Below are 13,942 nucleotides of genomic sequence, written 5' to 3'. Positions count from 1 at the left end.
ATAAAAATATTCATTTAATCTCAAAGAAATGAAGTAAAAAAAAGAATAAAAATCAAATATTTAAACATAACTAAAGGAAAAGCATGAAAAGCTATACTATAGAAACACAAAAGCAAAGCTGACTTAACTATATCATTAAAAACATAGGTTTTAATGTAAAAAACTCTACTATAGATCAGGGGTCCTCAAACTTTTTAAACAGGGGGCCAGTTCACTGTCCCTCAGACTGTTGGAGGGCCGGACTATAGTTTAAAAAAAAACTATGAACAAATTCCTATGCACACTGTACATATTTTATTTTGAAGTAAAAGGCTCTCCTAACTTCAAAAAAAAAAAGGCCCTACTAACTGCAAAATAAAAAAAAAAAAAAATAGACCTCCTAACTTCAAAAAAAATAAATCCTAACTTGTTCTTACCTTGGTCCTCAGGCAGCAGCAGGCTCTGCACAGGCAAGCTCGTGGCTTGTCCGGTCACACCCGAGACAGAGAGGAGGAGTCCAGAGACAGAGAGAAGGAGGGGAGTCGGTGAGTGCGGCGCACATTCCACACATGTGCACTGTGGGCCCAGGACGAGTTGGCTGCTAAGCAACAGGCAGCAGCGGCAAAAACACCCAACGGGACATATAAATGTTTTCGGGGGGCCGCATGTGGCCCGCGGGCGTAGGTTGAGGACTCCTGCTATAGATGAAGAGGATTTTTGCAATGTTAAAGGTTTCAATCTGTGACAACATCATAACAATTTTACTTTCATATACCCTAAAATATAAAAAGTAAAACTGGACAAAACTAAAATCAAAAGTAGATCATTTGACAATCATATTGCAAGATTTTAACAAACATCTGTCAATAACAAATAATATATATATAATAACATGTAATAATATGATAGATATAATATTGTTTTATAGATACATATATATATAATTATATTTAAAATATGAATATAATTTACAATAGCCAAACCCAGGAAAATGACATGTTTTTAAGGTTTTTTAAAAAGCAAATCTAAACTATCGTGTTAGAAAGAATAAATGTTTTTTAAGAAGGAGAGAGGGGACAATGGCAGGCGAGCAGGAGAGTTGCAAGTCCCTGAGCGGGCTGCTGAGCGGCCTGCCCCAGAAAGATTTCCACGGGCACCTGGGCATTCCTGAGGAGCTGCTGCGGAGCCAGCTCTACCAGGAGGTGCCACCCAAGGAGTTCCAGCCTTTTCTGGTGAAGATGAGGGGGATTCTTAAGTCTGTTGCATCTGCAGACATGGATTTCAACCAGCTGGAAGCATTCTTGACTGCTCAAACCAAAAAACAAGGAGGGATCACATCTGATCAAGCTGCTATCATTTCTAAATTCTGGAAGAGTCATAAGACAAAGATCTGAGAGAGCCTGAGGAACCAGAGCTGCTGGGACAGTGGGCTTCAGGGCCTAAACTGGAGAGTTGATGGCAAATCACAGTCGCACTCAGCTCAGATACACACCCCTGTTGCTATAAAAGAGCTGGACAGGAATCTGAATTTCTGTGTTTGGAATTTGATGAGGCCAAGATCAACCAAGTTCTGAAGAAGCTCTCAGAGGCAGAAGAAAGTATCAGCACACTGATGCAGAGCCTAGCTGAAAATGGACTTGTTGAAGCAAAGGTGTTCATGATCTGTTTTGTTTTCTTTAAATATTATTCACCCATTAGTATTAAATCCTCAAATTCAAATTTGCCTGCCTCTGCTTGCTGGGACTTATTTTTTCCATTTAATCTTATAGTTGTTCTATTGCAAAGGCTCTTATACTTCAGCATGTAGAGGTACTTGTAACAGCATTTTTTTTTTTTTTTTTAAGGAGGTGTCCAGAACCCTATCCCCAGAGACTTGGATTCAGGTTGGCTGGGGTCAACTTTAGAAACCCATACTATGGTGGTTTGTTCCTGAGTAGGATTTTAGGAATATATACATGATAAATTATACAAGAATTAGAAAACATTTTATGCAAACAAATACAAAGCTGACCAAATACTGTGTATCTTGAGCTGAGGCCTAGAGGAGATTTGCTGACCCTTGACAGTAAAACCAGAGGTGCTTCTGGAACTGATTCAGGTATTTGAGTTAGTTCTACCCGAATCTGGGGGAATCTGGTTTGATCTGAGCTACTGAGAAACATGGGGTTTTTTAGAAGCTAGAAATAAACTGATCTCATCACAAAGGGACTCCCTCACCTCAAGTCAGGACTGTGGGAAGAGAAAAATGTCTCTAGAGGTGATGTGACGTTCTTTACCTCAGAAAATGTTACTTGAGTCATCAAATAAAACCTCTTTAAGAAAATATCTGCAGCCCAGCCAATATGGCTCAGTGGTTGAGCATCGGCCCATGTACCAAGAGGTCACTGGTTTGATTCCCAGTCAGGACACATGCCTGGGTTCTGGGCTCGTTCCCCAGTAGGAGGCGTGCAGGAGGCAGCCAATCAATGTTTCTCTCTCAGTGATGCTGCTTCTATCTCTCTCTTCCTCTCCATTCTCTCTCTAAAATCAATTAAAACATATTTAAAAAAAAAAAAGGAGAGAGGGTGGTTGGTTGAGGACAGAAAGTAGTCCTCTTATATACCAAAAATAAATGTGTAAGGTCTTGACCTGGGCAGTGATTATATGGACATTCTCTTTGAGGTCATTTATTGGGCTGTATATTTATGTTTGCCTACTTTCTTTCAGTCTGTGTTTTATTTCAGTATTTGGTAAATCGTGATGAAAGGAGACTGGACTTAGGGTGGTAAACACACTACAATATACAGATGATGTGTTATAGAACTGTATACCTAAAACATATATAATCTTATTAACCAATGTCACCCCAATAAATTCAATAAAAAATTAAAAAAATAAACAAAAAAATGAGAAATTGTACTTTTGCAGATGACATAATTTTTTAAAAATATAAATCCCTGGCAGAGAAACAAGATGGCAGCATAAAGTATAAACCTGTACGTGCCTCCTCCCACAACAACATTAAAATTACAACTATAAGACAAAGCAGCTATCATCCAGAACCACGGGAAAGCTGGCCGAGTGGAACTTCTACAACTAGAAGGAAAGGAAAAAGTGCATTGAGACCGGGTAGGAGGTGCAGAGGCACCAAGATGCAGCCCGGTTCAAATGCACCTCCGTAGAGGCGCATTTGAACCGGGCTGCATCTGGGTGCGTGGCAGAAGGGGATACAAGCTCTTGAATGCACTGAACTCATTTACAGCGAGACTCTGGCGTTCCAGACTCCTACAAGGAGAAATTGGACAGTCTTGCAGCAGGTCGGAAAGTGAGGGTGGCTTTCTCGAAGTGCTGCTCACAGGGATCATTGTTGCTGTGGGGGCACGGGACTCAGGGACGCGGAGGGACTGGGGCACGCAGAGGCCCAAAGTTGCGCAGAGTCGCCCGGAGTCGGGGAGACTCTGATGACAGCCATTGCTGTTTTCTCTGCCCTGGTGATTCTCTGGGACCCCGCCCTACTCAATTTACATCCCATGGCAAGCTGTGCTCAGCGGTGCAAAGGAACCACCTGCGTTTTTGCAGCCTAACCTAACAAACTGCAGCTGGGTCAGCGAGCTCCAAAATTTCCAAACCCAAAACAAGGAGGAGAAATTTGCTGATATCGCTGTAGTTACTGCTGGGTGGACACACACAGTGGTTGACTTGGAGAACCAGGAGCCAGAGTACCCCTGGCTAGATACCAGATTTCAACTCCTCACACCCATAAGGGAGAAAACTCAAGAAGCAGACTCAGTGAGCACCAAAGCCCCACTGAAGCAAGTCCTACCCCATAAGGATGTCTCCAGCACAGCAATTCTTCCACTGTAGACACAGAGGGTCCTCGCAGTCAGCCAAAAATGCAGAGACAAAGAAACATATCACAAATGAAAGATATGGAGGAAAGCAAACTAATGGAGGACATAGAGTTCAAAACCACAGTTATAAGGCTACTCAAGAACCTTCTACAAACCTCTGAGGAACTTAGTGAGACCTTCAAGGATCTTAATGAGAATACCAAAAAAATGGAAAAGGACCAGTCAGAAATTAAACATACATTGACTGAAATTAAAAATATTATACAGAGATTCAACAGCAGACTAGAGGATCCCAAGAATCAAGTGAAAGATTTGAAATATGAAGAAGCAAAAAACACCCATCCAGAAAAGCAAAAGAAAAAAGAATCCAAAAATATGAAGATAGTGTAAGGAGCCTCTGGGACAACTTCAAACATACCAACATCTGAATTATCGGGGTGCCAGAAGAAGAGAGAGAGCAAGATACTGAAAGCCTATTAGAAGAAATCATGACAGAAAACTTCCCCTACCTGTTGAAAGAAATAGGCTTACAAGTCCAGGAAGTGAAGAGAACCCCAAATAAGAGGAATCCAAAGAGGACCACACTAATTAAGGCACATCATAATTAAAATGCCAAGGACTAAAGACAAAGAGAGACTCTTAAAAGCAGCAAGAGAAAAACAGTTAGTTACCTACAAGGGAGTACCAATACGACTGTCAGCTGATTTCTCAACAGAAACCATGCAGGCCAGAAGGGAGTGGCAAGAAATATTCAAAGTGATGAATAGCAAGAACCTACAACCAAGATTACTCTACCCAGCAAAACTATCATGTAGAATTGCAGGTCAGATAAAGACCTTCACAGACAAGAAAAAGCTAAAGGAGTTCATCACCATCAAACCAGGATTATATGAAATGCTGAAGAATATTCTTTAAGAAGAGGAGGAAGAAGAAAAAGATAAAGATAAAAATTATGAACAACAAAGTGGCAACAAATAAATATCTATCAACAAGTGGACCTAAAAATTAAGTCAGAATAAACTGGTGAATATAATAGAAGCAGGGGCATAGAAAGGCAGTGGACTGACAATTCTTGTGGGGAAGGAGGTGTGGGGGTGTGGGAAGAGACTAGACAAAAATCTTACACCTATGGATGAAGACAGTGGCAGGGTGTAAGGGCATGGGGTGGGATTGGAACCAGGTGGAGGGGAGATATGGGGGGAAAAAAGAGGAACATCTGTGATAATCTGAACAATAAAGATTTATTAATAATAAAATATATATAAAATCCCTTATCTTAGTCAGGGTTCTCCAGAGAAGCAGACCAAATAGGATGTCTATGTATAAAAAGTAATTGTTTAATGAAATTGACACATGTGATTAAGGAGCTGGCAAGTTCAAAATCTGGAGGGCAGATGGATAGGATTATGGAGGGCAATCAGTTAAACTCAAAGGTCACACATTTAAATGTTAATCTCCATAAAAGTCTTCACAGAAACATACAGAATAATGTCTGCCCACATATCTGGGCACCAAGGCCCAGCTAAATTGATACAATCTTTTCACCTCTTTCACCCAACCCCCCCAAAACCCTCCCCTCTGGTGATCACCAGTCTGCTCTCCATATCTGAGGTAAAGGGATTTAGAAGTACAAATTGGTAGTTAGAAATTAGCCAGTCAATTATAAAGTGCAGCACAGGGAATATAGTCAATTAAATTGTAATAACTATGTATGGTGCCAGGTGGGTACTGGAAATATTGAATATTGGGGAGAACACTTTGTAAAGTATAGGATTATCTAACCATTATGCTGTCCACATAAAACCAATATAAAATAATACTGAACATAAACTGTAATTGGAAGTAAATCTTAATTTTCATACTCCTTTTTTTTGAAATAGTTTTGTGTAAAATTCTTTAAATATTAAACACATTGTCATTCTTCAACAACATAAATGTTAATGATATGCAAATCAGAAACTGAAACACAAAGGACTAAAAGCTATTACTTTCATTCTTTAAATCTAAGTCGTTTCTCACCTTTTTCTCTCCTATTCCTGGCAATAGATTTATAGAGACCACTAAAACGAATCTTTATGCATGGCTAACAAAGAGATGATGAGTGAGTCAGGTTTAACTTGGAATTGCATAGTTAATGGCCACAGTAATTTTGGATGAGAGAATTTTCATTTAAAGCCAAAAAAACTTGCATTTAGCCCAAAGTAGTATAAGTGAGTAATGATTTGATGACATATCCTGAAATGCTAAAGTTATATTATTAAAATTTCTGATTGCAAAGAATTTAATCTTTATTTAATGGTGACTATGTTCTTTAAGAATATATACTAGTACAAGGCTTCTTTTGATCATTGTGTTTGCAAAATGGATAAGCTTAGCCATTTTCTGGTAAATTGACTAGAATTCTAAGGATTTACCTTTTGGTTTATTTTAATACATTCTCAGTTGGGATCTTAAATTATATAGTAAGCTGTGAAGGCTAAATTATTTTGTAATGGTGTTGTTTTAAGATTTATTATGCTTATTAACCCAAATCTCTAAATGGTTTTCTTATTATCTGGAAAGCTTGATTCAGTTGAATAAATACTCTGGCTCAATTGTTCTGACCAATTAGGTAGTGTCTTTCCCCCAAAGTTGGAATTTGTCAGAGTTTTGTTTAAATATAAGTATATCTTTAACATAATTATGAAACCCAAGTTTTATATTTAAAATCTCAATGAATGAAATTTATATATCTTCACAGTTAGGAGAGTGTTAATTGTCATTTTTGTAGGCTGCGCTGTGAGACACAAAGATATAATTTATTCCTCAGAGATTTACAAGTACATTCTGTAGTTTCATTTTTCACTAATTGAGTAGAGCTATTAAGTTCATTTGTTTTATTTGATTTTATGTTAGACAAAGATAATATGAATAATTAATGGCCAATTAATAAATACCTTAAAATTCTCCTCACCTGTTAGAGATACTCAAAGTACCTTTGTGGTCTATGATTTCCAAGATTCTTTTGCACTCTTTTCCAAAACCTTATAAATTTTGACTTTTAAAAACAAAACGAAAATAAAAGCAAATTATTCTATTTGCTCACATGAAAGTAAATACATATTTTAAAAAATCTATTTGTATCTCCCTGTCCTTTAACACACTTTACTCAAAGTAAAGCTGGTTTTTAGACTCGATTCTGCCATAAATAAGAAAATATGTTTAGTAAAATCCATATTTAGCATTTAAATTTGTAAAATAAAGTTGCATAAAGAAATAATATTTTCCTAACTGATAGACATTTTAAGAGTAATTTAAAGTAGCATTTTTCAAAATGTAATCTGTAACTTCCTATGTGATAATCACCTAGGTATATTACACAAACAGGTTTCTGAACCCCGCACCAATATCTGAGCTGCAGAGTGGGAACTTGAAACCATATGGTGTAGGAAGAGTCATAAAGCTAGGATTCTACATATTCATTCATAATTTTTCTATACACATAACATTTCTTTACCGATATATATTTGCCAATGACATAACTGATAAAAGGTTAATGTTCAAAATTTATAAAGAACTTATACAACTCAACACCAACAAAAAATTAAATTAAAAAATGGACAAAGGAACTGTGTAGTATAGACGCTTCTCCAAAGAGAACATACAGATGGCCAATAGATATATGAGAAGATGCTCAAGTAGCCATTAGAGAAAGGCAAAACCACAATGACATATCACCTCACACATCTCAGAATAGCTATCATCAATAAATCAACAAACAACAAGTATTCATGAGGATGTGAAGAAAGGGAACCCTCATGCCCTGTTAGTGAGAATGAAGATTTGTGTAGTCACTGTTGGAAACAGTAAGAGCTTCCTCAAAAAATTAAAACTGGAGCTGCCTTATGATCCAGAGATTCCACTTCTGGGAATATAACCAAAGAAACCAGAAACACTAATTAAAAACAATACAGGCACCCCATTGTTCATTGCCGTGTTATTTACAATAGCCAAGATTTGGAAGCAGCCCAAGTGCCCATAAGTAGATGAGTGGATAAAAAGCTGGGGTACATTTTCATAATGCAACACTGCTCAGCTATAAAAAAAAAAAAAGAAGGATATTTTCCCTTTTGTGACAGCATGGACGGACCTGGAGAGTATTATGCTAACTAAGTGAAGTAATCTAGTCAGGGAAAGACAAGTACCCTATGATTTCAATTATATGTGGAATCTAATGAACTAAATAAATTAACACAATAGGAACAGACTCATAGGGACAGAGAACAGACTGACAGCTGTCAGTGGGGAGGGGTGTTGGGGGACTGGGTGAAAAAGGTGAAGAGATTTAGGGAAAAAAGGACACAGAAAACTATGGTGATTGTCAGAGTGAAAAGGGGTCAGGAGAGTTAGAAGAGGTAAAGGGAGACAAATGGTGATGAAAGACTTGACTTTGGATGATGAATACAGAATTCACTATACAGGTCATGTATTATAGAGTTTTATACTTTAAACCTGTATAGATTTGTTAACCAATGTCACCCCAATAAATTCAATAAGTATTACAAAATACTACAAAAAATCACCGTTCTAGAAGACTTTACAAATGCCTAGGAATATTTTTCAATGTGTTTTCAAGTGAAGAATTTTGAGATGTGGCATACAAAATGTAGCTAAGAGCCCTGGCCAGGTGGCTCAGTTGGTTGAAGTGTCATCCCCATGTGCCAGGGTTGTGGGTTTGACCCCTCATCAGAGCACATACAAGAGTCAAGTGATGAGCACATAAATGAGTGGGACAACAAACTGATGCTGCTCCCTCTCTTTCATTCTTTTTTCATCTCTCTCTCAAATCAATTTTTTAGAAAAAGCATTTTTTTTTAAAAAAAAATTCTAGCCATGAGAGCAATATATGTCGGTTAAATCTTAAATTCTACATCTAGAGTAAGTTTCCCACTTCAACACTATTTCCACCAGATTGATTATTTATTTATTTATTTATTTATTTATTTATTTATTTATTTATTTATTGCAACATGGTCGGCACATTTTAGGACATTTAGCAGCATCTCTGGGCTCTACCCGTTAGATGTCAGTAACCTCTCCAGCCCATTTGTGACACAATAAAAAATGTTTCTAGACACTACCAAATGCCCCTATGGTTAAAATTACCCCCACTCTGATTGAAAAACTGGTCTAGGGAAATGATTATGGGAACCATTTACAAATGCTTTATCCTCTGATGGCATTGAAATCTGGATGGTTTGGAGAATATTTGTTATTGATATAGTTGATATTTCCAATTTTTATAACAAGTAGCCTACAAAGTTGGTCTACTGCAGACACATGACTTTTACTAGGAAGACTGCTGTTCCTTTCTGCTTTCTTATTTTATTGATTGCCCTTTTATTTTACCCAACCCATATTCCTGCCCTTTAGTATTATTTTTTAACTGAATAAATTGAGAGATCATTTCTTTACATGATCAGAAGAGGATATGAATATGGAGTCATAAATTATTTCAGAACATGCCCTAACTGGTTTGGCTCAGTGGATAGAGCATCGGCCTGTGGACTGAAAGGTCCCAGGTTCAATTCCGGTCAAGGGCATGTACCTTGGTTGCAGGCACATCCCCAGTAGGGAGTGTGCTGGAGGCAGCTGGTTGATGTTTCTCTCTCATCGATGTTTCTAACTCTCTATCCCTCTCCCTTCTTCTCTGTAAAAAATCAATAAAATATATATTAAAAAAAATTTATTTCAGAACAAACTGTTTTATCACATGTAAATGTTCTTTGTCCTTCTTAAAAAGAAGTATAATACTCTGTAATTTCAATCAGATACATTGCTCATAAATTACTGACCGAGTATGAATACTGGTAAACTTAGTCTAGTAATTTTGCATAAAATCCCCAGACTTCCATTAACTGAATTTCTAAATTGCCCATTGGTAAAGCATTTAGTTTAATGCTACCTTGGAGTGTTGTCCAGTATTTCAGATCTAAAGGTCCCAAGGTCATGGCATGCTCAGTCACAAAGTTAGCTTTGCTGTTCTTTTGATCTATACAAACAATTCCCTATTGACATCACCCAAGTCCCACTGAGGACTAAGAGGGACATAAGGCCCTTCTATTGTGCCCTTAGGTTCATAATGAAGAACAAGCCTGAAACATGTCAAAATTATGTGACACTATCAGGAAAATTCTAACCAGTGTGGGCTCAGCATCTTTATTCTCTACAAAGAGTGTCTATCTGTAGAGGGCCTCCAAATGGGCATAAAAATGGAAAACAGCACATTCCATTAGTTGGAGTCATAGAATATTTAGTGGTTTTCTTCAAATTACTTTCTGATCAATCCCCATGAAGCACTTTATTCTTTTTCCAGTAAAATACATTTAAACTAAAAATTAAAGTAGTTTCATGTGCAAGAAAATATGTTTATATCTTAAGGATAAGAGGGTGCTTTGTTATTTTTAAATTACAAAATGTCCCCAATATTAGTAGATTTTGCTGTTTGTGTAAAGTTTCAAAAAGCACAAGGGGGCACTCTTTTACTAAATCCATCAGAAGAAAGGGCAATGATTTGTGTTGACTTAAATCATTGACTTCCTTTTTTCTAAATAGTTTTAAATGATATAGTAGTTCTATCCTTACACATCTAATTATGTTTTTAATGCTTAATTTAGAATATTCTAAACATGTAACCCTGTCCATAAAAAATACTTGTTTGCAGCAAAAAATTGATTGCTCACTTAAAATTGCAGTACAAGGACTTTCTCTTGAAAACGAGTAAGAATTTCAATTGAGAACATATGTGTGTATTTTTTAAATTTGTTTTTTAGACATGGAATTTTTTGAAATATTTTTTTTCTGCTTATACTAAGAAAAATGTTGATGAAGCATCCATTTTTAAAAGTTTCTTTTGTCAGCAAGTCAACATTTTATTTTTCTCTGGATTTTGTATTTTAGACACTTTGGCAGAAATCCATGATATATCTTGCATTAAAATGAAATGTGAGTATTCTCCCTATATGCTGATAATACTATTTTGAGTGATTCAGGAATGATGATTATGACATTTGAGCATGATACACGGGTGCAATATTTGTCAACTGACTAAAATTTAGCACTGGAAATGTTAGCTTTTAGGAATGGAAATAAACTAAGTGGTCCACTTGAGTGTAAAACCAACATTACACTAAGTAATAATATAATCTATTACTTTAATTAATTGAAGTAAAAGTAAAAAGTATAGAGAAAGCTTGAAAATAACTAGCAATTATAATTTTAATATTTTCCATGTAAAGAGGATAAGGGTATTCCAAAATGAACAATAAATGTCAAATTCATTGGTGTGGTATTACTGTTGTATTTGAAGATGATTCATTAAACTGCAAATGTTTAAAATGAAAATTTTAAATTAAAGTTGATCAAAATATGAAAAAGTTTATAAATCATAAAGATCACCATATTTTTCCAAAGAAACTACCAATAACACCTAGAGAAGAGTCTAGAGTAGTTAAAATTTGCTAGGACTAGAACAAAGAACCCCAATTTCCCAATTAGAAAACATATATGGCACTTACTCTGAATTCTAAGTGGCAGACATATAGTAGGGAACCAGAAAGGATCACCATCCTCAAGTTACTGACTTTCCATTGGGGGAGGTAGGGGATGCAATACTAATATTTACAAAATAAATAAAGTAATTTTCAGGTACAGATAGATTCAATTAAAAGAAAAAACAAACAAAAAACAACAAGGTAATATGGCAGTTACCACTGGGAATACCTAGGTGCTTGGGCAAGGCAAGTCAGGGAAGAGCTATGCTGTAGTAATATTTATATTGAGATTAAACATTGAAAAGAAGTCAGCCCTGAAAAGATCTAATGGAAGGGGATTCTAAAAAAGACAAATAAGTATAAAGTCCTTGTTACTTAATAGCATCACATGTTGAAGGGGCAGGAATTGGGGTTATGTGCAGTGAATGCAAGGGAGAGAGAAAACAGAAGGAAGATTGGCAGGGACATACCAAAGGGGCCATGTGAGGAGTTAATGGTTTCAGTTGGTATTCTAGGTTCAAGGCAACCTCTTTATGATTCTTAAGTATAGAATCATAATTATATATACATATATATATATAGTCAATACATACTTTATATATACATATACATAATATATACTTAATACATACTTTAGGAAAATTTGCAAAATTACTCTGCCTGCTCTGTGGGTTTTAAGAGACGGGAGAAAGAGCATGACAATGAGTTGAGCAACCAAGGCAGTTGAGTTTGCAGATAATAAACTGTTTTATCGGGAGAAAGTTGTAATTTTTAACAGTTGCAGTATTTTTGTTATAATTTGTACAGGGGACTTAGGCTTTATAGGCTATAAGCCTCTGTTTCCTTAACTTATTAATGGGCTAATAAAACTAACTTTCCTACTTCTCACTCATTTGTTATTTGGGTTAAATAAGGACATCTATGTGAAAGCCTGAATAAGCGATAAAGCATTTGTAGTTGTTATGGTCTGTTCTGTTAAATTGTCCCTTGGCAAGAACATCTGTTTCCTCAGAATTGATCCTGACATTGAAAAGGTTAAAAAGAAATATAACATACAACAGTTTGCTTTTGTGAAACTCACCAAAAGTGTATACATTTCTGTGAAATATGACTTAATGGTATTGTTTTTGATGTTTAGTGACTTCTACATATTCCTACAGCTATTATAGCAAATCTGACACTAGTTGATTTATCATATGAAAATTTATATCTTCTCAATATGCACAGAGCAAATATTAACATTCCAACCAAAAGAATTGAATACTAACAGATTAAGGGTCATGTTTAATTTAATCAAGTCAAAATATGGCAAGTCGTCTATCTATCTATTTTATTTATATACTAGAGGCCCGATGCACGAAATTCATGCAAGAGTAGGCCTTCCTTCCCCTGGCTGCCGGCACCGGCTTCCCTCTGGCACCCGGGATCCAGGCTTCCCTCGCAGCCCCAGCTTCATCCAGAAGATTGTCCAGAAGGATGTCCAGTCTAATTAGCATATTATGCTTTTATTATTATAGGTATAATAGATATAGATTTGTTCCATTTCCCTTTCTGCTTACTCAGTTCAGGGATTCAAAAGGCAATTTAACTTCTAAAACACATTGTGAATTTTTTTTCCCTAGTGTTTTCCACTTGTTTTGCCAATTATGAGTAAATTTGAATATCTCACCTTGGAAATTAGTTTACTTTTTGACCTGTAAGTTTCCAATCAATTCTAAACTTGTTTTGCTCCATTCCATTTATAATCAGAATTTTTTTTCTTTTATTGAAATTCTCTGGATCCAAATGCTTTTGAATTTTTAAAACTGCACAAAAATTGAACAATAAATCTATAGCAAGATTACACATTACAAAAAGTAAGTCTGTTGCTCCTAAATGAACCCAATTTGAAACTAATATTCATAAAAATTGGAGACCATCAATGTGCCAGGCATTATTCATAGCACTTGGTACATATCAAAGGAAAAAATGCCTGACAGTCATGTAACTAAGTTTCTAGTTGTCGGAAATAAACAACAAATAATGAGCATAATGTTCAATAAGTTATATATTAGTTAGAAGGGGAAAAAATAACTATGGCAGAAATACATCGAGGTAAGGATTTGCACATTTATTTCATTTATTCTTTTTTTTTTTCTTTTCCTGCTGATCCTCTTTCACTGAGTTGGCAGTCTCAACATCAAACTCTGCATTTACAGCTCCATTTTGGTGTTCAGCCCAGACTGGCAGGAATTTCTCAATGCAATTTCCTAATTCCTGTGGAAGAGAATCTGATTGCTCCAACTCGAGTCAGGGTTTCCAGAGCTGAAACATGTTCTATAAATCTCCATCTCGAGGCTCATCCCTGTGCACAGAGAAGTGCTTCCAGAAGAGAGCTGTGGCCTAGACGCACACAGCACATTGTGTTGTCATCCTCCAGTTCATAATCATAAAATGGTTTCCAGAGACCATTCATTACTGCGAGAGAAAGGTTGGCCTGTTGGATTAAAGAGTCGTACCCACATATGACTTCTTCTTTCAGGGAGGAATATCTTCTCCAGAAGTGTCCCTTCCGATTTCTCATGTATCACCAGTCAGGGCTAAGTCACGAGGTTTGAAAAA

The 13,942-nt window shown here is 36.2% G+C and overlaps 1 pseudogene; it reads left to right on the top strand.

The window, feature by feature from the left end:
- Nucleotides 1–1,058: 1,058 nt before the first annotated feature.
- Nucleotides 1,059–13,041, top strand: LOC118658483 (annotated as a pseudogene).
- The last annotated feature ends 901 nt before the right edge of the window (nucleotides 13,042–13,942 follow it).

The sequence above is a fragment of the Myotis myotis genome, unplaced genomic scaffold, assembly GCF_014108235.1.
Source record: "Myotis myotis isolate mMyoMyo1 unplaced genomic scaffold, mMyoMyo1.p scaffold_m19_p_6, whole genome shotgun sequence".
Taxonomy (NCBI): domain Eukaryota; kingdom Metazoa; phylum Chordata; class Mammalia; order Chiroptera; family Vespertilionidae; genus Myotis; species Myotis myotis.
This window is presented reverse-complemented; position numbering and strand designations above follow the sequence as displayed.